At 40.6% G+C, this 25,831-nt stretch overlaps 1 protein-coding gene across 1 annotated transcript in view; it reads right to left on the bottom strand.

The window, feature by feature from the left end:
• The window catches only part of LOC146612186 (glutamate receptor ionotropic, NMDA 3B-like), a 92,321-nt gene that overhangs the window by 45,653 nt on the left and 20,837 nt on the right, over window positions 1–25,831 (bottom strand). The window lies entirely within an intron of this gene.

Genomic DNA, 25,831 nt, shown 5'->3' with positions numbered 1-25,831 from the left:
CTGGCCACAGACTAAAGGATGGCTAAATCTTGTTTCACAGTTAACTGTTGATGGAGACAGTGCCATGTCTTTCTGATTGTCACCACTGAATTATATATGCAAAACCCTGACTCCATCTGTTACGGCCCTAGCTGGGCCTCCTGATACTGCCCTTGTGTGGGTGTGGTGTTTTTCTCCGCCTCCTCCTCTTTTGCTCCACCCCTCTGTCTCTCTCTTGCTCTTCTCTCTCCCCAGGACACAGCTGCTTCTGATTAGCCTCGTTTGCCACCTGGGCCCAGTCAGCTATCACCTCTCTGAGGTCATATAAGCTGGGGATGAGCTGTGAACAGGGTGGGGTGTTCTCTGGTGTCTCTGCGTTGTGTGTGATTAGCCTGCTCAAAGTGTGGAGTTGTGGAAACAGCATAGCTGCTTTGCGTGAGTAGTGTGGGCTTGTGGGCCTTGGCAGCAGTAAAGCCAGCTGCTGTTAGTGACAGGGTGAGCTTGTGGGCCCCTGGAAGTACCTCCTCGTGGTGTGGAGTTTTTGTTTGGTTGTTGTGTTCTTTGTTGTTGCAACCCTTTTTCTCTTTTTCCAAGTGTTATTGGTAAAACGGCGTTGCCGGCTCTTTATGTTAAGATGATCTATAATAAAGACTATTTTATTTACTGAAAACACTGGTCTGTTTTCCTTTCATTCTGTTCTGGGCTCGAGGCAACTTGAAAGGCAGAACTTCAGCGACCGGAGCCCTGAATTGCCTACCCCCAACAGGGAACTAATCCCCGCCCAGGATTACTCCGAAAATAAAAAAGGCAAAATAACAAAAGAGTGCCCGAAGGAAGAACTTAAAACGAAGCTCAGCTGGACACTCACCTAACTAAACTGGGAAGTTGAACCTCTAAAGGCGAAAAAAAACCCCAAGATAATCAAAAACCAATTCCAACTCAAAACTCCCTTTTCAACGATCCCGGACGAGCCCCCACTTGTTACGTTCCCCTGAGGGGTCTAGGCGGTGAGGGGGAAGTAACAAAAGGTGTCCAGGTCAGAAAAAGGAGTCAAGGAGGCAAAAGGGTTAAATTAAAGAGTTTTATTAAAGTAGCTCAACTAAGAGAGACGGACAAGCCGCTATCACCATTTAAGAAAAACAAACAAAACTCAGGCGTTGGTCAATAAAGCAAAGTCAAAAGGAAAGCGCAGCTCACTAGCTGCAATCACCACAAAACACAGACAGCTCACTAGCTGCAATCACCACAAAACACAGACAGCTCACTAGCTGCAATCACCACAAAACACAGACAGCTCACTAGCTGCAAACACCACACAAAATGGCACTCTGGCCCAGAGCTCACCTTTCCCTGGGCTTAAATACTTTTAATTACTGATGTGAGTCAGCTGTGTTACAGGGAAAGGTGGCACCTCAGGCAGAAGAGGTGGTGGGACACGCCCACACAGGCACCTTCAGGAGGAGGCCCTGCTAGGGCCGTAACACCATCCAATTCCACCCACCATCTTCAATACGGTGATCGAGCGGAAAAGTATACAAGAGACTGTGGCCCTTGGGGGAGCAGGATGAAACAGCAGGCATAAAGTGTAAAGCACACTTTGAATTAGGTTTGATTAGAGGGAAATGGTTGCTCATTGCTTGGGCAGCTCGTAGCTATGACGATTTGAAGACCGCTGGAGGTATGAGCGTGTTGAGCCCATTAAACATAAGGGCCTTGTTAGTTTCCTTGGTGGTGTGGCGTGTTAGGAGAATTGGGGGCTGTACTGCAACATCATAAAAATACCACTGTAATCCTGAGCGATTGTAGGAAAAGCCATAAAAGCCTTGACAGGCCATGTCTTCTCTTTATCTCCAGGCTCTCGGTTTATGGGAATCGTTCTGCGTGGGGGAGAGAGAGAACTGAAATAAAAGGGGTTTCGTTCATTGTGCATGTTGGTGGCAAACCAACTGTAGCAGCGTGGAAGTGTTTGTGTGAGTTAAAACGTGTATACGTGTACAGGTATGCTAACTATTTGTCTGGGTGTGAGGGTGTCTGCAAGAGTATTTGCATGATGAATGTGAATGTCTATAATTTACAAACCATTTGATGGAATATTGTTCTCAGCGTGGTTTCAATTTAATTTGAATGATCAAGACACAGAGCACATCAGCGTTTTGTTTTTTCTCCATTCCCTGAAGCCTTGCGAGCTACTGTAGAACAGAAAGGACCAGGAGGATACAACGCACACACAAGCACATTATGACACACAAATCCAGACAGACTGATCACATACTCAAACCAGCCAAGTGCTTTGGGCTTTACTCATGAAGAAGTTTTTGCTACATGATTCCACAGTTTAATCAAATGGCGATCCAGGGGGAATAGCTAAAAAGCAAGCACATATCAAAGCATGCAAATTCTTCTGTGATAGTCGTGTTGAGTAAATTAAGTAATCCAGTGCAGAGTGTTCACTTTCATTATCAGTTGACTTCTGTTTTAATGAGCCTCCACGGGTTTGCGAATGTCCTGATGTCATCAATAATAATCAGATAGAGGAAACAGCAGGGGGGGACTAAATGTGCTGTTCTGGACTGGTTAGTCAGGTCTCTAGTCAGCCAATGTTAGTGCTGAGTGCACTTCTAGCATTGGTGAAGGCTGTCATCTCAGCACGCTGCATCTGCGCCTCTTTTGTCAGGAGATCCTTTGATCCCCTCAGTTGCAGAGTTACAAGCCCACAGCAGAAATATGCTGAATGGATTCATGTATCATCCTCCCCCCTACAAACAGCCTCTGGCCCCCTCACTATTTATGATCATAATAGCTGCCGTTATTTATTAAAGAGAGCGATTGTTGTCCTTGCTCTATAGACAATGTTGTTTTCTCTACCAGAGAGAATAATATTTGTCCTTTTGGTGCGGCCCTGTGTGTGATATGAGGCAGCGTAGTGAATGTGATGGTGATTGATTCCCGTGTTGAACAGTGGAGAGAGGTACAGAGGAAGGCTAATCTGAGTTATGATTGCTACTGTAATCGCATTTTTCCCCCTGCCTCATCCATCTGCCCTACAGTAGCGGATACATGCTGTATTCTGATTACGCCGCACATCTGTCAATAACCAAAAGGAAGGAGCGGCAGCGTGCGCCTGCTCTTTCATGAACACCTTTCACTGGCTTCCCATCACCATGATTTCCAAGATCATGACTCTCTCACTTCTTGCTGTCCAGTTTTATCTTCCTCGCTCACTGATTTGCTAACCTGCCGGAGGTGGCGTCAAGCATTTGGAGTAATCATGCCATCACGTTGGGGGTAAACTAAGCTGTTTTAGATGCAGTGGCGCAGGGCAGAAAATAGCCTCTCGCTTGGCTGTAATTTGACCAGCAGGCAGCTGGACTTGTGAGATGGGAACATTATTTAGTTACCAGGAGTATCATACTAACAGTTTCCCAAGTACAGATGCAGAATGGCGCGATGTCATTAACAGTCAGCCCACGGGGAACAGAGCTGCAAACAGCAAAAACTTCAGGAGGGACGCATTCATTCACAATACCCCAGCGATGAAAGCACACCATGCCAGTAATGAGATGTCTAGAGCTTTGAGCACGGGGTGCATGCCTGACTATGTGTGATATTTCTTAGTCTTAGACCATGTGTGCATTTTCGTTTGGGTGAATGTGCATGCTCAAGAATGTGTGAAAGAACAAATTCCTGATGGAAAAGATCCCTTTGCTCCAGTCAGCTTGAATATTTAAACTCTGGCCAGGCTTCCTAGGAGTGAAATAATACACCTAGAGAGATGGAAGTCATTTAGACGCAATGTGTTTGTGGGAAAGTATGAGGTGAGTAAAGGTATGTGTGCGTGTTTTTAAGTGGGTATGTGTGGGTTTCAGGATGGATGGGCTTGTGGTGAGTAAATGACCTGCCTTGATTCAGCCTATCAGCTGAGCTCTCCACCCAGGCTCCCTGATATCCCCTTTCATCCATCTCTATAAGAGAGAGATGACGGAGAGATGGAGAGGCAGTGGCAGACAGAGTGTGGGGGTGAATATGCACAGAAGAGAGTGAAAGATTTCAAGTGCAAGAGCAAGCATAAAGGGGCTAATTAGAGAAGAGGGAAAAATTTGGGAGCAAGTGTGACAAAGGCAGAAGTGAACAAAAAGACTATTAGCCTCAAGTATAAATCTTGAGCAATATGTATGACAAATGACACCCTGCTCGCACCAGAAGTGCCTCTCTAATATGACTCTGAGTTCCAGTCGATTAAGGGATCATTTGGGGTGAGTTGATTTGGGGCGCATACGGGTACTGTGCAAAAGTCTTGAGCCACATTTCTTTATATTTTGCCAGGAAAATGGCAAATAGCTGCAGTGATTCAGTGAATGATTCGCAAACATAAATGGAGATATACTAAGGCAAAAACAGAGTTTGCACAATTCTAGCAAGCTTGAAAGTCAGTATTTGGCATGACCTCCTGCTTTCTTTGGCAAAGCCTGAACTCTCTTAGGCAGGCTTTCTAATAATTTCTTTAAGTAGTCTTTAGGAATATTTCCCCAGGATTCTTGAGGGACATTATAAAAGTCTTAGTTGGATCCCTCATTGCTTCATTAACGTTGAGGTCCAGGCCCTGGGGAGGCCAATCCATGACTAATAGTGTTCCATTGTGTGTTTTTCTATCCAGGTATGTTTTTTCTTTTCACAAACACACAGTGTTTGTGATCATTGTCATACTCATAATTGAAACCACTAGGAGTCAGATGCCTTCCAGATGGTCTTGCATTTTCAATTCAAATATGATGGTACATTTCTGCATTTATAATTCCATCAACTTTGACAAGATCCCAAACACCAATGGGTGAAATGCAACCCCAAACCATGACAGAGCCTGTGTTTTACAGATGGCTGTAGACACTCACGCTCTCTTCTAGCCAAAAATTTCAAATTTGGATGTATCACTCCATTAGACCTGTTGACACTCATTTCGCTTTCCTTAAGAATTACTTCTTGAGAGCCACCCTTCCATTCAGACCATTTCTGATCAGAAATGGTCTGAATAGCTTCCTACAGTAGATGGATCAACTGACAGGCCAGATGCATCTCTCATGTCCTGTGTTAGGTCTCTTCTGGATTTTTTCCTGATTCTTGATGACATGACTTTCAGATGCTGTACATACTTCTTTTGTCCTCCACTTGCCAAGTTTACTCAAATGTTTTTAAGGACACACTGCCCAGAATCACCTTGTTGGTACAGAAAAAGACTTCATGCCGGTCAGATGTGTTATCATCAGTGTTGGGTAAGTTACTTTAAATTAGTAACTTAGTTACATTACTAGTTACTTCTATCAAAAGTAACTCAGTTACTTCAAGTTACTCGTTACTTTCAAAGTAACTAGTTACTAGGGAAAGTAACTTTGGTTTTACCCAGAATTCTCTTGTTAATGTGTTGCTTCCCTAACTGGATACCCAGCAAGATTGCCAGTCTTCTAGCTTGCTTACATGTTAGCACTATCCTGCCACAAGTGCACTGTGCTACCTACCAACAGAAAGGAAAAAAATAATGTGCATATTTCCACGAGAGAAATCCCACGCCTGGACCGTCGTCGACTGCTGCCATGATTCTAGCCTACGTCACAGCGTCACGTGCACTTTTTACATCCAACACAAAAACTGCAGTCGTGGTGCTTTCGATTGTACTCAGAACTCGGAAATTCTGCCTTCCGAGTAGGGAGATGTAGGTAACTCCAGACTGCAGATGAGCCACATACAGGGCTGGACTGGGACAAAAAATTAGCCCAGGCATTTTGACTAGAGACCGGCCCACCATTATAGGAAAAACCATAAAGCCTTTGAATGAAAGCAAATGCTGTTGTGACAGTGATGTACACTGTCTTGATGGTATATATGTATCAATCTATCAACCGTTTGTTGTAAGATTCAGATAATTATTTGTTGAAAGTAGATATTTTAAATGAGAATAAGAAAGAAAAGTATTTCTTTGTGCCCCCCTTTCCCTGTTAACCCTTTAAGACCTACCATAGAACCAAGGCCGCCAGAGCTTACTGTATATTTTTACATGCTGTAGTGCCATTTTTGGGAGCATTTCAAGTTGCTATACATCAATACAACTGTTACAGCCCATGTTTTAATAATATGTATGCATTAAGTCCATAGTAACTACATTAATTGCAAAAAAATGTGCAATAAACTACAAAAAAATTTAAAATCGTTTTTGTTTTTTTACATATATTTCTACTTGGAGAAATTTAAGAGGCTTATCCCTCAAAACTTTAAATACAAAAAAGTTGCAAAAAATAGTTTACAACAACAGCAAATTTATTTTGAGTGTCTTCATAGTTTTATTTTTGAGATACACCAATTTTTATATACTGCAGGAAAAACGAAAAACAATCCTATGATGCAAATCTGCAAAGAAAACAGCATGTGCATCAAAATAAACTATTTTAAGCAGTGCAATTCGAGTTCTAAGCATCCCAGCAACTATTCAGAAAAGCATAAAGTCAACCATGACTTATAAAAACACCAGTATAGGCTTTTAAGGTAAAAAACTACATTTTCCGCGAAAATGACGTCACTTCCGGTTTCGGGCAGGAAATGGCGGACATGCGATCGTTCGCGCTGACATCGGTTTCAATGTGGGAAGTGTTACAAACAGCTGATCAGATTGGCGAAGCATGTTTCTGGAATATTATGTTTTTGTTCCTGCAAGCACTTTTTATGCAAGTTTTGCAAAGCTATATGTGGAAGGAAACTGTGACCTAGGACAAGCTGATGGCATAAGATGTAAGTACAACTCCCCCGGTTTCATATGCAAAAAAAATTATTGCGCTAGCTTCCACGGTTCTGGTTCTACAGGGATTTAAAAATAGTTACGCAAAACGGAGCGTGCCCACTCCGACCGGCTTTAAAGGGTTAATGCCCTACCTGGCCCCCTGGCAAAACTTTGCTAGACCCGCCCCTGCACAGTTACCAGTAGTCAGCTACATAAAAAAAGGATCCTGGTGTTATTTGTCTCTCAGAAATAGTTCCTAACTTCCTTTCAAGTCATTTATGTCACCTAAAAGCTAAAAACCTGTTTCTCCATCACCTCTTCAGCAGTGATGATTCAGTAAGGACATCTCCTAGTATCATCTTCATGCTTCCCTCTCACCACATATTCAAACTGATATCATGACCAGCAGCTTTTACAGTTCTGGCTCCAGCAAACATCAGCTGATACTAAAAGGTAATATTAACAAAATTTTAACAACAGCTGATCAAGCTTAAATGTGGTGCTGTTGTTTAGCGCGACATCCGCTGGTTTCCTCTTTTTGGCGCAAAGTGGGAGATAAACAAACAAGAGAGAAAAGCCGATCAGCTGATCATTGATCAGTTTCATGATTGAAGTAGCAGCAGGAGAGGGAGGGGAGAGAATGAGAGAAGAAGAAACAGCTGTGCAGCGTAAAGACACAGAAGGACTCCAGCTTTGTGTCTTTTTCCATTCTAGCTGAAGTACGGGACAAACTGTGTTCCTTTTGGCCTCAATACGAAACGCGTAATATTTTCTCTTTTTACGGGACGGTTGGCAACTCTACTAACTAACCTTATGAATAAAATAAAGTTCACTATCAGTAACATCATAGCACCCACCCAGTCATGCTAGTTAGTGCGCAGTACGAGTTATTCTAACTGACTGTAAAAGTCAGCACAACGAAAATAAACTCCACCTAAACTTGGTTTATATCTGACCCAGATAGACTGCAGGTCATAACTTCTTACCTGAAGATCAGTTCCCCTGACACTCGGACCGAAGGCCGCCTCGGGTCTAATTCAGAGGCTTAGTAAATATCACTATGAATATAAGTTAGATGAGCCTGATAAAATCTATGAATATCCTTTTAGTAATTATTAGAGTAATTGACTACCATGAGCCTTTTTCATAGTTTTGTTCATTTTTTAAAAAAAAATACTCTGAGCTTTTGTGTTTGCTCTCCTGGTTTGCCATTTATCCTTCAAGTATGTAAGGCTCTGAGCTAAAAGGGAAAAGGCTCTTGTCTTTTAATGCTTGTTTATTTCGAGTTATTGCCATGTTTATGAAAATTTAATTTTTGTTTGGAAAAATGTTTAACATGTGGTCATTTTTCATACATGTATTATGAAACACATAACTACATATTAGTTTGTTTGTTTTTTCAGACTTTTCAGACCAGTGAAATATAATAACATTCCTATTTGAATGTTAGGGGGTGATCGTGGCTCAAGAGTTGGCAGTTCGTCTTGTAATCGGAAGGTTGCCAGTTCGAGCCCCGGCGCCGACAGTCTCGGTTGCCTACTGCCTACTGGTGGTGGTCAGAGGGCCCGGTGGCACCAGTGTCCGGCAGCCTCGCCTCTGTCAGTGCTCCCCAGGACAGCTGTGGCTGCAATGTAGCTTGTCATCACCAACGTGTGTGTGAATGACTGAATGATGCACACTACTGAATGTAGTGCAAAGTGCTTTAGGGTCCATAGGGACTAAGTAAAGCGCTATACAGATACAGACCATTTACCATATTTTATATTAAGTACAATTTTGATTACATTCAGTTTACAATATTAAGAAAATGGAACAAATTTTTGGATTAACTGACCATCTATATTTCAGTTACATTGACCAAGCATGTCAGTGTTATTTACTCAATTTTTCATGTTTGTGTAACAACTACAATTATTAATTTCAATTTAATATTTTTAAGCTTTAGTTATTCAATTGATCAAGTATATTGAACAGATTTGACTGGTTTCCAATCTACTCAATATTTTTAAGTGTAAAAGTGTTGCCTCAAAAATTTTAAGTAAATGTCAGTTTTAGTTTTTAGAGTGTACTGAATCTGTGGAAGCTCCGCGATAGCCACCACCAAACAATTGAGTTATTTTTACACATCTGCCAACATCTGGCCAATCCACTACCTTTCACTGTTTATACCGTTACGGAAAAAAAGAAGAAAAAAAAACATTGGCCCATCAAAACAACAAATCACCATTGGCCCACCGAGTCCAGCTATGGCTGCATATGTGTTTAGTAGTAATTTCTTTTTGTAGAGGGCTAGCAAAACAACCGTTTTCGAAGGCATTGCCATATTGGAATCCCGACTTCTCTGACGAGGCTAACCAGAACGCCGTTTACTCGAGTGTGACATCATTCCCAGGTCCGTGTTCCGATTTCCGAGGTAAGTCGAACGCAACACACGAAGTAACGAATAACGACCCTATCTAAATCCCAGTAACGATTAACACGTTCCTGATTTTGGCATAATAACTAGTTACTGTGCTCGTTAGCACAATAATAACGTAGTTACTGTAACGCGTTACTTAGTAACGCGTTAGTCCCTACACTGGTTATCATTGATGTCTTGATGCATGGTCAATCATCCAGGTAAGTAAATCCCAAAAGGTTGATTCTGTTCACCTGGATGTAGCGTTTTCAGTGGGAGAAACATTTCATCACTCATCCAAGAGACTTCTTCAGTCTCATTCAGTCCATTCAGTGGGCTGGTTTCAGTGCACAATAACTAAAACCAGCCCACTGAATGGGTTTCAGTTTTTGTGCAAATGCACTGTTTATAAGGTTGGGGAAACCTGCAGTCTGCTGAGACTGAAGAAGTTACTTGGATGAGTGACTTCCAAATGCTAATGTGACCACTGAAAATGCTACATTGAGATGAACTGAATCAACCGTTTAGGAGACACAACATTAGTTCAACCCTTGAGTTATTGCGTTTTTAATTCTTGATTGATTCATACATTAGTTTTAATGAGTCTAACAAACAAGCCAACAAACAAAACCACTCTTCTGGTTGGATACAATGACCAGACTGAAAGTAAGTGGGGTCAATGTCCAAAGTAAAACTTTCAGAAATCTGAAGGACTATTGCTCAAGACTACTTTAAAAATAACAAGGGGTATGGCTCAAGACATTTGCACAACACTAAATGAGTATGCTGTTTGACCTCACACCACCACTTGTGCTACATGTTCAGACGCAGTATTAATTTCAGAGGTAGCGAGAGCAGAATGAGCAAAGGAAAATAGGCTATTTGGAAAAAGAAAACAAAGAGGACACCTCTATACTATAATAATTTTACCATAAACATGAGTCACCTGAATGCCTTTGCTTAGAAAATTGTTTTGTTTACTAAATGAATACAAAGTAATTTAGAAAGAAATGCATCCGGTGCTGAAATGTCCTTGCTTATCCAAACCAATCTTCTGGTCCTTGTACCTGACCCACCAACCTACCCGCGGAGGTACGACTTCGAGAGTTGTGATTTGTTCTGAGTGTCAACTTTATTTTTAAGTTGAAGACAATGACTCAGAGAAAGTAATTTTAAAACACATAAGCTCTATATTAGAAAACTGTGGACAAGGACGGCGATGCGTATAAAAATTCAAAGAGTATGGTTGCCCTGATAACACAGAGAAGGAAGCTCAAAAGCAAAATTGCAGATTATTACAGGTTTTTCCTATCGGTTCTGTCAGTTATACAATGCTCTCCTAAGTGAGGTCTGAGATTGGGGAGCACAGAAACCCATTTACAAAGTCTGATGAAGGAAAGACAATCAGACAGACACAGAGGTGACAAACTGACAGTTTAACTAAACGTATCTAAGACCCTGTTGTCTGGTAAAACTTAAATTAAGCAGGCTTAAAATGACATTAATGATCTTTCATTGTATAATAAGCCCACAACTAAATATCACATTGAAAAGTTTAATTCAGTAAGTTAGTCTAAAAAATGGGAAGTATGGGTAACAATTTGTGTAAAAATGTGTTTTTTCTTAGACATAAATTTGGCCAGTCCAACAGCTGAACATTTGAACAAGTGGGATCAACCCAGCTTGTATTAAACTGGCATTTCCTTTGAAATCAGAGCTCTCCTTTACCGGCTTTCCTATCCTGCCACATGGGCAGACATAAGGCACATAGCCACATAAATGTTGTGCATCTGTGCCTGTCATTAGCTCAGCCTGCCAATAAACTGTGAGTAAACTGTGCTAATGTTGTTCTAATGAATAACTTTCGAGAGGGGATTACTTGCAGTGCCTGCTATAGCGCTAATTCAAGATAGATGTTGACATTTTTCTACAGCTACAATTGCGATATCTATATTTAAGCCCTTATTTATCCAGGGATGATTTGCAGAGCATGCTGAGACTGCAGGTTCCTTTACAGCAAAGCACAGCTGACACACATTCATACACAGAGAGCTAATCAGCCCAACCGCATCACAAGGGTCAAGAAGTGTGCATTCACTTTCCAGTCTAAAATACTGTGGGATTCCAACCAGTGACCTTGGCCACCAGCTGCTTGTGGCACTAACAGCTGTGTTATAATTATATATCCTTTACACTATGGTTTTCATCAGAGAGCAAACCAGAAAAGATAAACTACAGCACTGCAGCTGTCAAATGCAGATTTCAAACTACAGCATTTGTCTCTACAGTATTTTTGTCATGTTAGTCTTTCCTTTATGGAAGAAATATAGTATCATCAGAATTCAAGTATTTTTAGACATTGAATTTATGACACTGAATTTTTATCCTCCAAATTTCCCTGCAAAAATATTCACCTGCAAAAATTCACCTGCAAAAATTCACCTGCAAAAAATTCACCTGCAAAAATTCACCTGAAAAAAATTCACCTGCAAAAAATTCACCTGTTCACAAATGAAAAGAATGAAAGTGTGACGGACTATATTATCCGAGCAGAAGCAATTATCACAGCGTTAAAAAATGCGGGTGAGTCATTAACTGATGGACTTCTGATCGCAATGATAATGAGAGGTCTACCAGAGAGGTTTAAACCCCTGATTGTGCACGTTACACAGAGCGAAGCAAAAATCACATTTTCAGAGTTTAAAGTAAAACTCAGAAGTTATGAAGAAACCGAGAGAATGCATGCGGCTGTAACTGATGACAACGTAATGAGGACAAAAGTGCAATTAGACCAGGATTCTACTTCATGGCGAGCAGATGACCGAAGATCAAAGAATAATGAGATTGTGTGTTTTAAATGTGGACTAAAGGGACACACTGCAAGAACGTGCCGATCCAGAGTATGGTGCAGTTTTTGCCGGAGTAGTACACACAAAGATGCGACCTGTAGAAGGAAGCTAAGACGGGATGAAGCGAGAGGGGTTGTGGAGAAGGACTACGCGTTCAAGACGAGCTCCGAACCCCAGAGGGTCCCGGACGGCGGCCAAGAGATGCTGAATAACCAGCTACTGGTGGATACGGGAGCGACGTCACATATCTTTACGAAGATCGAGAGTTTTAAGACTTTTGATGACACATTTCGACCCGAGGCTCATTGTGTAGAGTTGGCTGACGGAAGGCGGAGCAGAGGAGCTGCAAAGCGGCGAGGAGATGCTGAGATAAGTATGATTGACAGTAAAGGACGCAGTCACAAGGTAACATTGAAACAAGCACTCTACATTCCATCGTTTCCACAGGACATTTTGTCAGTAAAAGCAGCTACTAGTAACGGAGCCACTGTGGTTTTCAAACACGGGGACAGTTTTCTTAAACATGTTGATGGAACAAAATTCCCTATATATGAACACGAGAGACTGTTCTTTATAAACACTGTGCAAGAGTTTCAAGAGAAATGTAATGGATGTTTTGATATGCAAACGTGGCATGAAATTCTAGGACACTGTAATTATGAGGATGTTCAAAATCTGCAAAATGTCGTTGATGGAATGGAAATTAAGGGTAAAATCAACAAAAACATGCAATGTGAAGCCTGTATACAAGGGAAGTTTACTCAAACTAGGAACCGAGAACCAGATGAAAAGGCCAGGGCAGCATTAGAGTTGGTACATACGGATTTAGCTGGTCCGATTACGCCGAACTCGAAAGAAGGGTTTAAGTATGTTTTGTCGTTTGTTGATGATTATTCAGGTGCAACATTTGTATATAATCTGAAACACAAAAGTGATACAACTCAAGCAACTGAAAGATTTATTGCAGAGGTGGCGTCATATGGGAAAATCAAGTGCATTCGTTCTGATAATGGAACTGAATTTACAAGCAGACAGTTCAGAGATTTATTAAGTAGACACGGCATTAGGCAGGAAACTTCGGCGCCATATTCGCCTCATCAAAACGGAACAGCAGAGAGGAACTGGCGTACACTTTTTGACATGGCGAGATGCATGTTAGTTGAGAGCGAATTGCCAAAGTCTTTATGGCCATATGCAGTACAAACCGCGGGAGTGATTCGGAACCGATGTTTTAACAAACGCACAGGTCAGACAGCGTATAAGATGTTAACTGGAAAAAGACCTGATCTTTCTAGAATGAAAAAATTCGGATCATTGTGCTATGCTTATAAACAAAATAGGGGAAAGCTGGATCCAAGATGCGACAAAGGTGTTTTCTTGGGATATGACAAAAATAGTCTAGCATATTTGATCTATTTCCCAAAAACCGGGAAAGTTGAAAAGCACAGATTGATAAAAATACTAAATCCCGCGACAATGGATCAACAAACACAGAGTGATCAGATGTATGAAGATGAGGTTTATGAATCCAGAAAAGATGGTGAACCCAAACAGACGAAGGATGAGGATATTCCAGATGGTAGTGAAAGCAGTCAAACTGAGTCCGAGGTTAAAACTGATGATAAAGTAGATGCTGGAGCCACACGTTATCCATCCAGAATCAGAAAGAGACCTGATTATTTGAGTGATTATATCACGGATGTGAAAGAGTGTGAAAATGAACAGATGCAAACCAGTGTTGATTATTGCTACAGATTGTTGTGTGAAATACCCACATCATTTAGCGAAGCTATTGTGTCAAGTGAATCAAAAGAATGGGAAAAAACGATGAATGAAGAAATTCAATCCCTTAAGGAGAATGACACATTTACTTTAACCACTTTACCAGAGGGTAAGAAAGCAGTGGGGGGTAAATGGGTTTATGCCGTTAAAAAGAACTCAGACGGATCAGACAGATATAAAGCTCGATTTGTGGCTAAAGGTTTTAGTCAAACAAAAGGAGTTGATTATGAGGAGACTTTTTCACCGACTGCTAACTTATCGAGTGTGAGAGTTTTGATGCAGAAAGTGGTTCAGGATGATATGTTGGTTCACCAGATGGATGTAAAAACCGCCTATCTACACGCACCAATAAATGAAGAAATATATATACAACAACCAGAAGGTTTTGAGACAGAATCAAGTGAGACTAATAAACTGGTGTACAGATTAAAGAAATCACTTTATGGGCTGAAGCAATCGGGTCGTAACTGGAACCAAACCTTACATGACTATTTAAGCAGTTGTGGATTTAGACAAAATATTGCTGATCATTGTGTGTATTCAAAAGAAACTGAAAGTGAAAAAGTAATCATCATAGTGTGGGTGGATGATTTACTCATTGCAGCTAACAATGAAAATGTGCTTTCAGGCGTGAAAGAAATGCTCTCTTCTAAATTCCAAATGAAAGATCTGGGGAAACTTAACCATTTTCTAGGAATAGATTTTCTTCAAGAAAAAGAATGTGTCAAAATGTCACAGAAAATATATATTGAGAACATTTTAAAGAGATTTAACATGCAAAACTGTAAGCCAAGGTTAACACCCTGTGAACAGAAATGGACTCATTCTGATAAATCCGAGACATTACCAGATGTGAGGAGATATCGTGAAGCGGTAGGATGTCTTATTTATCTGAGCTATTGTACGCGACCTGATTTAAGCTATGTTGTCAGCAAACTGTCACATTTCAATGCGCCAACTGTTGATGATTGGACAGCAGTGAAACATGTTCTGAGGTATCTAAAAGGTAGTCGAGGAAAAGAACTGTGTTTTAGGAAATGTTCAAGTGGAAAACTAGGTCTACAAGCATACAGTGATGCAGATTGGGCATCCGATGTTTCTGATAGACGCAGTATGACAGGTTATTGTGTAAGCCTAAATGAAAATGGTCCTTTGATATCATGGAAAACCAAAAAGCAGACAACTACAGCACTATCAACTTGTGAAGCCGAATACATGGCATTAGCAGCAACAATTCAGGAATGTATGTATTTGACTTATTTGATTCAAGATCTTGATGAGTTTGAGTATGAAATACCTATGATATTGGAGGACAATCAGGGAACAATCGCTTTGTCAAAAAATCCAGTGAACAGACAAAGATGTAAACACATTGATGTGAAATATCATTTTATAAGGTCAGCTGTACATGAAAGGAAAGTGCTCATTGATTACTGTCCAACTGAGTCAATGGTAGCAGATATGATGACGAAACCAGTTTCAAAGTCTAAGTTAGAAAAATTCTCTGTATTTGTGTTTGGAATGTAAGATGTTTTTTCCGGAGGATTGTTTTTCCCCAACCTGTGTACAAGTGGGGGTGTTGGATTGTGTGTCCACAGGTGTTTGTACTTTGCGCCGTAATAAAATGACGGTAAAAGGCTCCGCCCACTTCCTATCCAGGTCTTACCATGCAACGACTCTGTGAATGCACTGGAGAAGTGTAGTGGTAGAGTCCTCCGTCAGGAATGAGATATGTGTGTCGACTTTTTATTCTCCCTTAAGATTATCGTGCCATAACGCTGCCCAGAGCAGCTCTGCTAACATTATTATTATTTTTTTTATCATCTACTCGAACTAAGGAAAACGTTTGACTAACTCAAAGACAATTTCCACGCCTCCCCTGCCTGACTGCAGACTCTGGAAATGATGACTGACATTTTTATTTAACTTCTTCAATCACAACAGTATATTTGAACATACACAATAGTTTATTTTTAGCTTACAAACATCTGAGCATAAAGTGCTGACAAGGAACCCTGGTGTAAACATTAAAATGAAAGTCAGTACAATGTGCAGATTGCAGAAATATACATAAACAAAATCAGTGGCTTTACCACACTCAGTTTTTCGACATATGTGAACTACTAGACAGTCATTCAATTAAAAAATAATATTAAATAAATAAAACTAATAAATAAAAAATACACACATCTTACTGATCTCTGCAGTCAGTAACATTACACATAAAGTGCAAACATAATAGCAATTGTATAAACACACACACAAACACGCCTTTAAAATTTAAAGGCGTGAAATTGGACGGTCTAGCCTTCTGATTAGCTAATCAGAAGGCTAGTTCTGATTAGCGTCACCGCTGTCTCGGTGGAGTTTAATAAACTCGGCCGTCTGCTTCTTGCTATCTAAAATATAACCAGACACTGGCGTAAATTCTCGACTGTCTCATACTTCTGTTTAATAAGTTTTCTGTTTGACGTTTAGTCAGCTGTGTGAAAACCAAGGAGGAACCCACCCGGGGGATTAATAAAGTTTTATTTTATCTAATCTAATAACTTTAATCTCAGCCAAACCGATTTACTCACGAACAAACAAAACACTGAAAAAAGCCCAACAATAACATTTTTAGGTTGTCTAAGTGACTTATATATTACGTTTAACCCGAGCAGCGAAACTCCGCGGTGATCTGAAAATGATGTGCCGGGAGTTGTGCCGTTCTCGGCCGCATCAGTAACCCTCGAGCTCCCGGCTAGCTGTCGAGCTGGTGGGTAGCAGACGCCTCTGAAAACGTCGAAGCACTTTTGCAAATATGGGATATCTTGATAAACCGAGCAGATATTTGATGTTTACACAACTACTTTCTCGCCTGAAAATATTTTAAAAGTTTATTTTGTGACCCAGAAAGATTAGTATGAGTAATTTTAAAACTTAGTAGCGGCCGCCATTGTTGGAAACTGGAGTTTGGCTGGGCCGCGCTATGAATTCTGGGATATGGTAGTAATTTGGACAGCCTTCGGCGCGTCGCTGTGACGTAATCGGTCTACAAATGCGGCCTCAGGAGGATGCAGCCCATGAATTTGGACATGTCCAGAGTATAATCGCAGCCTTTGCGGTTAGAAAATTGCACTTGATCATGTCGCAAATGCGATATATCGTTCAGCCCTATTCCAAGAGCAGCTTCCCTCGCAGCTATTTATTGACAAACTTTACAACACAAGCACCTCCCTCTGTAACACCCCCCCCCCCAATGGTTCAAAGACAAGGCACCATGTGTGTGTATGTGTAAGCACGTATGTGCATGTGCAAGAACGTGTGTGTGTGTCATGTGAGAATGTGTGTGTGTGTGTGTGTGTGTGTGTGTGTGTGTGTGTGTGTGTGTGTGTGTGTGTGACCTCCTGCTGACCAAAAGGGTCATAAAAGCAGGAAGCTTACAACAGAAGAAACAGATCTGTCAGATAGGATATATCTACATTAAAACCTCTCCAACACAGAGTGGCTGGAGAGGTGGTCAGGATCAAAGGAATGTCTTGATCCTATAGCTTGAATTCAGAGTTTACAAATGTAAGAAACCCAATGACAACATTCAACAATTAGACTTAACACCTACTACAAATAATGTCATTATCAGAGGAAAGAAATTCTGGTGCAGCCAAATCCTAAACGGTAGATGTAAATGGTGGAAGTTCAGCAGTATTAGAAGCTGTCGCTGTGCTCACTGTGGGAAGCTATTAAATAAACAAGGACTTTTTCAGGGCTAAAGTGGTGTAGTTAGCATACTCTGGAGAGATGAATGAGGTTAAAAAAAGTAATATCATAAGAACTATGCACTTAACATAGCCCCTGAGCCCCTTTCTCCTTGTGAATGTGCCATTAGTCATTTTGATGATTCATCCTGCATACAATGGTCTAATTGTCTGTAGCAACCGTTCCCTTTAGATGTGACCTTTACGCAACCTTAAAGAGGCAAGCGCATGGATTTATTTATAAGACACAAATGTGCCATTGTTTCATTCCTGCCCATAACACCTGCAGCAAACACCATAGACGAAATATACCCCAAGGAGAATGCCTAAAAGGACATTTCAGTGCTGTCTCTTTAGTTATGACGTATCATTACAACTAACCTTGTTTGATTCATCCATGGTGGTTAATGCACACACTAGGGGCGGAGCTAAATGACCTACTATAGGGGCTTTAGGCTCATTTGGATTCACAGATATGGAGGACACGGTACAGTGACTATCTGAGGTTAACAAAAATCAGACTTCAGCACAGGGGGATGTTGGTCGACTGTTTCCTCCTGACAAACACAACTGATTTCTGTTAACCTCTGACATGATTATCTCTAACAAAATGGGTGGGTAAAGTGAGAAATGATAAAGCAACACCTCTATGTGTAATTATGCAGGGCGATGACAAACGATGTCTTTTGTCATTTAATATGGGAGACTTGACGTGGCTGTCAGCCTATAAAAGCCAGCTTCATTATATTTTGAGTTATCTCATCTCTGCCCTTGGTTTCTTATTTTCCAGTTAGTTGTGGAACTTGATTAAGCTGTTTATCCAGGTATCCCTGTGGGGGGTATTGTGCTGAGTCTGACGGAAGTTGGATTGGCTTTTCTTTTCTTTTCTTTTTTTTTACACTATACCAGTCTTTAATGTGGCTTGACTGTTCCCACAATATGAGTTAAAATGAACCATTACCAAATTTTCAGCACTGCTTATAAAATATTTTCCTCTCTTCTTTCTGTCTTTCTTTTTTTTAATCCTGCATTGAAATTTTATTATGCTTTAAGATTGATATCTGCAGGGAAGGTAAGTGAGTAAAGGAGTCTGTGTCAGGCTTCTGCTAGTTTCCTTCAGGCACGATCTCATGCACCAATTTTTCTCATGCTAATCTGTTACTGGCCAAAATACATAAAAACTGAGGAAGTTCTACTCAATCAGTCAATGGTGAGGAGAATATGTAGACATGCCATTGCTCCAATGATAAATTGCAAATTTTAACTGAAATCTGTCATAAGCTAGCAGTAAAGATAGACACAGACGTTATAAAAAGTCTATAAAAAACACAATAAAATGAAAAAAAAACTTAAATGCCAGATGTTATTCAAGTATTACAAGTATTAGTCCAAATTTCTTTATTTCAAATTTTGGTTTTCCTTTCTCTTATTCGCACATTGTATAGCATGTACGTTTGCTAATACAACAATTAAGCCATAGAAGACCTGAAGGATTACCATAATGGATTGGGACTTGGGAAGCCAGCAGTGGCAGGATGTGACTGGGGAACAGATGGAAAGCTTCTCTCTGCTACTGCTGACTTTGGCATCCCGTGCTGCTGCACTTGGCTCATTGGAAACTGGGTCCCAGTATGGTTGACTACCTGCTGCACACACTGCACAGAATGCATAAAGTTTTGGTTTTGCAATGACTTTTCTCTTTTTCTAGGAAGATTAGACGCAACATCTGGGCTCATAATAGCTGTGAATCCATACCCTCAACGTACAGAGTCAGAACAAACCAACTCCCATGCAGAAAAACTCATAACATACTTAATTTTGGCAAGATATTTAATTTTTTCCTAATACCGTATGAAATTCTTCAACCTTCATTCTGCTCTGCTGCTGTTGTGTTCTGTGATGTTAAATCAGTAAACTTTCTACTTTAAAACCTCAATTTGGGAAACTGTGTAAAATACTTATGACACATGCTGCTCTAAAACCTGTGTATACCTTTTAGCATTGATGGTGCCTTTCCAGATGTGCAGGCTGCCAATGGGCACTAATGCACCCCCATACCATCTGGCATGCGCTCCTTTGAACTGGATGATGACAACAAGTCGGATGGTTTCTCACAAGAGGTCCTCCAGACTAGAGACTAAATATCAGTCTTCAATGTGAATTTTTTCACAGGACCAAACCCCCAAAATTGACATTTCAACAGTTTTCCCATGGTGCATCAGTCCATTTTAAATGAGCTTGGACCCAGAGAAGACAGCAGCATTTTTAGATCATGTACACATATAGCTTCTTCTTTGCATGTCAGACCTTTAACTAGCTTTTTCAGGTCCTGAAGATCTAGTATTGATTTTTAACCTTTCCTACAGAGATTTCTCCAGATTCTCTCAATTTTATTTGTCAATATTCAAATTTGATAATATGCGTGTGTTATTCTGTAATTGTTCCACAATTTGTTAATGCTGTTTCTTTCAGAACCTGTAACCAGCTTTGCTAAATAACCAATTTACCAGTTAACCTAACTGAGTTGTTTTAATACCACTTACTTTTCCAGCCTTATGTTGCCCACATCCTAACTTTAGAATAGAATGACAGCAGTGACAAGAAAATTGGATTGGATTATTGGATGACTGCAAAAAAAGTTAAAAATGTTAAATTTTATGATTAATTTGACCAAAATGATTGGTTATAAAACGTAATAAACACTATGTTTTAACAGTTGTAATTTATGTAACAGTTGTTACATTAATCAACTAAAAAGAAAAGAACAGTTAGATTAAGTTGGAAAACTAGTCATTAGGTGGTGCTCTAGGCTATGTTATATGTGTCGAGAGAAGGTCATATTTAACCTTCTCTCTGAGCTGTGCTATTCGTTGTCAGCTAATTTGAGTTGTAATGCTAGCGTCTTGATGACCCCAAGCAGTCAGTGTAGTTTTAAGCTTGGATGAGCAGTAAGTCAATAATATTGACAAAACTGCTATCAGCAATACTGGAGGGTAAAAGGCCTGTTTTAAACAGGCACAGACCTGGTCTGTTGTAATATTCGGAAAAAATCACTACGGTAACATAGTTAGAACAGTAACACTTGCGCTGATTAAGTCGCTAAAACTAGATTTTCACAAACCTTCTCAGCATTCTTTTCACAATAGTCCCAAATTGCCACAAAGCCTATATATCAAACTGTTACGTGGGACAAAATCCCGGAAGGCTGGGGAGGAGGGGAGTGGAATTAGCCTGCCTTTCTTTTTCCAGTCTTGATCACGGACTAAATATCAGTCTTAATTCATATATGATTTGTAATGGAATTTCTATTGATCAAGCATCTTTTCTGTATTTTGTACAGGCCAAATTCACTTGCCTTTAGTGTTTCCACTTAGTGTCTTTGAATGCAGAAATGGGAACAAACAGAAAAGAAAGTTCTGGCACAATCAGCAAGATTCTGAGCCAACAGGACCCCCCCTCCATTTGTAGGGTACAAATGTAATCACTGTGCCATTTTTGTCCATTTCGCCTCCTCCATTTGGGCCACAGGAAAATTAAGTAACTAATCTGTCTCTCTCTTACCTCAGTTTTCATCTTAATTGCTGCATCAAATAAATAGGACAAATCTCTGCACCAGGTCCTAATCACTTATCTGCCATTAGTACGTCTAGCCAAGGGGTGTAATTGTAGCAGAGGAAAATAACTTATCATCAACACAGATACAAGGGTGGCCGGCTATGTGCAAAGCAACTATTGTCAGTTCAGAGAAAAATAAAGGGATTATGCTGTAAATTCTGCGGTGGTGTAAGCTAAATGTGCTCTCATGTAGGAATGTTTGTGAGCTCTGCGTTAACTTGAGTGAGCGGATGTCCACACGTGTGCGACTTATCTTTAATATTTGTGTGACTATATCACAGGATCTCAGCGCACTGCGTGGATGCTGTGTGTGCCGTCATTTTTCGTGTATACTGAAAGCCAGTAGATACATCCAGAAACAAAGTCAGCTAGAGATAAGACGCCTTGGGGATAGAAATTTCGCCTGTCTCCTGACAAAACCCATTGATAACTATAGCTCAGCTCCTTCAGGCTGAAGAGCAGAAAAGAAAAGGAAGAAAAAAAGAGAGAAGGCAATAATCTTTCTGTAAATGCCAACTCAGAGTTTAACACTCTACAAAGTCACCTCTAATTTAGATTCATAAAAAAGATTGCATGCGTCAGATCTTTCTAAGTAGATAGACATTTAGGAGCCAAACTTAATTTCCTTAGTTGGCAAACACCTCTGCAATGTGTGATCGTTCAATTAAAGGGAGCAGCTGTGAGTCTCAATGATTTGTGTCTGCGTGTGGTGTGTGCAGGTCAGCAAAGTTACTTTGGTCTACAACATTTAACCCTATTATGTTGCAAGTGAATGGAAAGCAATATTCACTGATGTGTGAATATTCCCTCCCTCCCCCTCAGCAGTTGTATTTTTCATTCTCAATTAATATGACGAGCCGCATTCCAAGTGTTGATTGATGTTGATTGAAACATGTAAAGGGCATCAAAGAGCAATGAGAGCTGAATTGTCGGCCCACATACGCACACACACACTGGGCAAAGTGAATTTCTCTCCACTGTGTGTATATGTCTGTCAGCTTGCGTGCATGCCCCAGTGTGCACACCCTTGACTCAGTGTGCCTGGGAAGGAGCACATAATTTACAAAATATCACAGATAATCGTGTCGAGATTAACGATCTCATTTTGATTAATGCCTAATGTTTAATTAACTCAACTTTAGGTCTTCGGCTTGTCGGAGGTTCCCCTGCATAGCAAATAGGCTTCTTGCTCAGTGTCAGGTACACCACGGGAATGAGTACATGCCGGTGAGGAAGTGGGACGGATAAATTTCATATTAATCTTCTGGGATGATATTTGTGGGTGCCAGTAGCAATGAATAATTAATATTACCTAAACAAAATGAAGAATAACAAAATAATAAATAGTACACGGCGGAATGTGTAAATGTACAGTAGGTGAGAGATTGTGTGCATACTTCTATAAAATATGTCCCACATCTCTGAAACCATATTTTACATTTGAACCCTTCAAGCACTGAAATTCTATGTCTAATGTGAAACATACATAAAAGTTTGCACACTTGAGTGTGCAGCCATATGCCAGAGCAGGGGAGATTATGCCAATACTGGGTATAGTATGCACGAGCATGTGTGAGCGCATAGTGTGCTGGTGATTATACGCACCGCCTTTTATCTAAGACTTTTCTTTGAAGCTTACGTTGGCATACAAAACAAAGTAACCATGAAATTGACATGCCATCCTTTGGTCCGACCATGTGCACATCCAAATTATCCATTTGGTTGTCTGGAAGTCCTTCTAGTAATAATTCATCAATGTAAAAATCTCTACCTTTCAATATGTGTTATGTTCTGTAGCCAGGATATGAAAGCCTACAGTTGTCTCAGACATTTCCCCCCCTCCTGTCTCTCAGCTCCTCCTCCTGCTGCTTTCTTCTCCCAGCTGGCATACCCTGCACCAGTCTGATAACGTGATTTCACGCAAAAGTGAAATCCTCCTCATGTCTGATGTGTGCATCTCTCACTCAATTCCCTTCTTTCCCCAGCATCAACCTTTCCTCTTCCTTCACCTCCTGTTATACCCCACCTGACATATTTAGGGAGTCTGCTCAAAGGGAAAAGATGCTTTGTGGCACTGGCAGGTCAAAGTGTGTGTGTGTGTGTGTGCGTGCATGCACATGAGAAAGGAGGTGGTGGAGAAATCAGTGCCTTTGGCAGGTGTGTCCCCATATGTATAAAATACTCAGCAAGAGAGCAGTTGCAGGGAAGAGAGAAGAGGGAGTGTAATTGGCAGGTATGCATGTGTCGTAGTGGTAAATGGGAGCTCTGAAGGGTAGCTTCGCATTTGGGAGTATCTTTAATATCAGATTAAGCATCTGACGGATAAAGGAAAGGGAGGGAGACAGAGGAGAGATTGAATGCGTGCAAGTGTGTCTGTGAAAGGCTACACCCTTAAGAGAGACAGAAAATGAATTTTTGAAAGATAGCCAAGAGATAAAATGACATTTACGGATCAGAAATTCACAAGTCTTCCATTCTTGAACATCAGGCAGTCTGTCCTTTCCTTGGGAGCGATCTGTCACCTCAGTTGGGCCCCTGAGCTTGGTAAAAATCATGCAGATGGAAATGGTGTGCAAAAGCAGCTCTACTTTGTGCCAGCTCTTCTGATTTACAGAAAAGAGTGGTTGTGGTGAGTAGAGCCTTTTCAGAAAAGTTTTTCTTCTTTTTAACTGCATTTTAATCCAGGAATCACATTCAAGCTTTGTCACGTTCGCCCTATTTCTCAATTTGCCTCTTTCACGCCACTTCCACTTTGCTTAAGAAGATCCTTACACTTTACTCCCAACACATTTTTTCCAAGCAGTAACAGTCCAATTCAAACTTGTATCCATGACCACAAGAGTTGTACACCTACTGCTTTACTGAAGCATGAGCAAATCGATCCACGGGGGTGTTTATGGTTCTAGGACTGGCATGGGATCCTTTCAGAGTGTGTGAAATGTTTGGAAGTGAGTATAAAAGCAATAGAATCAGGACCTCTGATTCCTTTTCTGTTTGGTTATCGAACACTGAGTTTGGGGGCACCACAGGGAGCATAATCTACTTTTTGTTTTTATGAGTTGGGGTGACCAACTTGTCTGTTACCAAACAAACCTGCACAACACTAGAGAACGGAGATTTGGCAAAAGCATGAGCATCACAGACAAAATTTCTTTGGATGCAACTTCAAAAGCCCTTCTTCTGGTTTATTTACTTTACTTTACTTCTGTGACTCTGTTTTTTTCTAGTATCATTGGTTTGCAGCATAGCATAGCTACAAACTGAGAAGCTGTCCTTTTTTATCCTTGATCAAATACACAAAGGTTTTAAGAAAAATGACCAAAACCACCACCCGAGGAAATTCCACCCCATGAAACATTAATCTAATAATGCTGAATTATTTTACAAACTGGCAGTAAAACACACAGACAATCAGTCAATCAAAATTAGGACTGAGTGGCCATAAAAGAAGAAAAAATCTATTTAAATTAAAACCAAATTATTCCTTTATTTTAATATGTTTCTTAAAAATTAATCTACAATCACAATATTAGATAGTTAAAAACAACAGCTCCACTAAATCAACAAATCAATATGGCCAACTTGGGGCACTGAAGAGTGCCCGGGGCTGCTACCCACTACTCACTAAACGGATCTCACTGCAAATCTTACTGGTGCACTTTATTTTTGTGTCCTGGAGTTCTTACTGACATGCATAAGTGTAAAGAGGGGACCTTATCAAAAGTGCCTAGCCTAGTAACAAGCTGATGTTGCACCATACAAAAAGGAAAAACTAAAAAACATCAGATTGCTAACTCTAAAGCATACAAATTAACAAGACAGGGCAACTCAGTTAAAATGCAGAACATAAAAAGGTGGACATGTGATTAACGCATTAAACACAGTCCGGCTAAAATTATCATTAGGAAATATAAGAGACAACCCATGAAACGCAGAAAAATCCTTGTTATCCAGGGTTTGCACTACTTTAGCACCCTAAGAGAGCCTATCCCAGCTCTCTTAGGGTGAGAGGCAGGGTAACACATACAGACAGACAACCATTCGCACTCACATTCACACCTATGGGCAACTTAGAATGAACCTATTCCCACTAACAGCATGTCATTGGACTGTGGGAGCAAGCCGGAGTACCTGGAGAGAACCCACAAAGACACGGGGAGAACATGCTCCACACAGAAAGACTCTGGCCTGATGGTGGAACTGAACTCAGGACCTTCTTGCTGTGAGGCAAGAAGGTCCTGAGTGCTGCCTCGAGGCAAAACAGTGTGAATCTATTCACTGTCAGGTAATAGACAGCATTTCTTTCTGTACAATGCTGATGGGCCAGCTGAAACCAAGCCTATCCTAAAACCAAACGACAGTGGTATATGAGTCCCTAAATCCAAACCTGTAAATAAATTAATACGTTTATCATCATTCATTTGTCAGCCAAAAGCAGAGTCGGAGTTGACTTAATATAATATGTGATACACAACAGTTTTAAAATATTTATAATATATATGTCAGGCAATGCTGGAGCGATGAGAGAGAGAGAGGGGAAGGTGTTTTTTAAAATTCATTCCAAAACACCACTGCAGATAACATTCATCAATCCCGCAATCACAATAGAGAATTTCTGCCTAAGTGAACGTCTGGTGGACGGCTTTTACAAGCCAGTGAGAAGGTGGCAGCTGACTAAAAATAGCCCTGCAGCAGGGTCTCATAAATG

This window comes from Diplotaxodon limnothrissa, linkage group LG19 (genome assembly GCF_057381915.1).
Source record: "Diplotaxodon limnothrissa isolate DT_005_m linkage group LG19, D_limnothrissa_male_GT1.1, whole genome shotgun sequence".
NCBI classification, from domain to species: domain Eukaryota; kingdom Metazoa; phylum Chordata; class Actinopteri; order Cichliformes; family Cichlidae; genus Diplotaxodon; species Diplotaxodon limnothrissa.
Note: the sequence above shows the minus strand (reverse complement) of the source record. Positions and strands in the feature narration are given on the sequence as shown.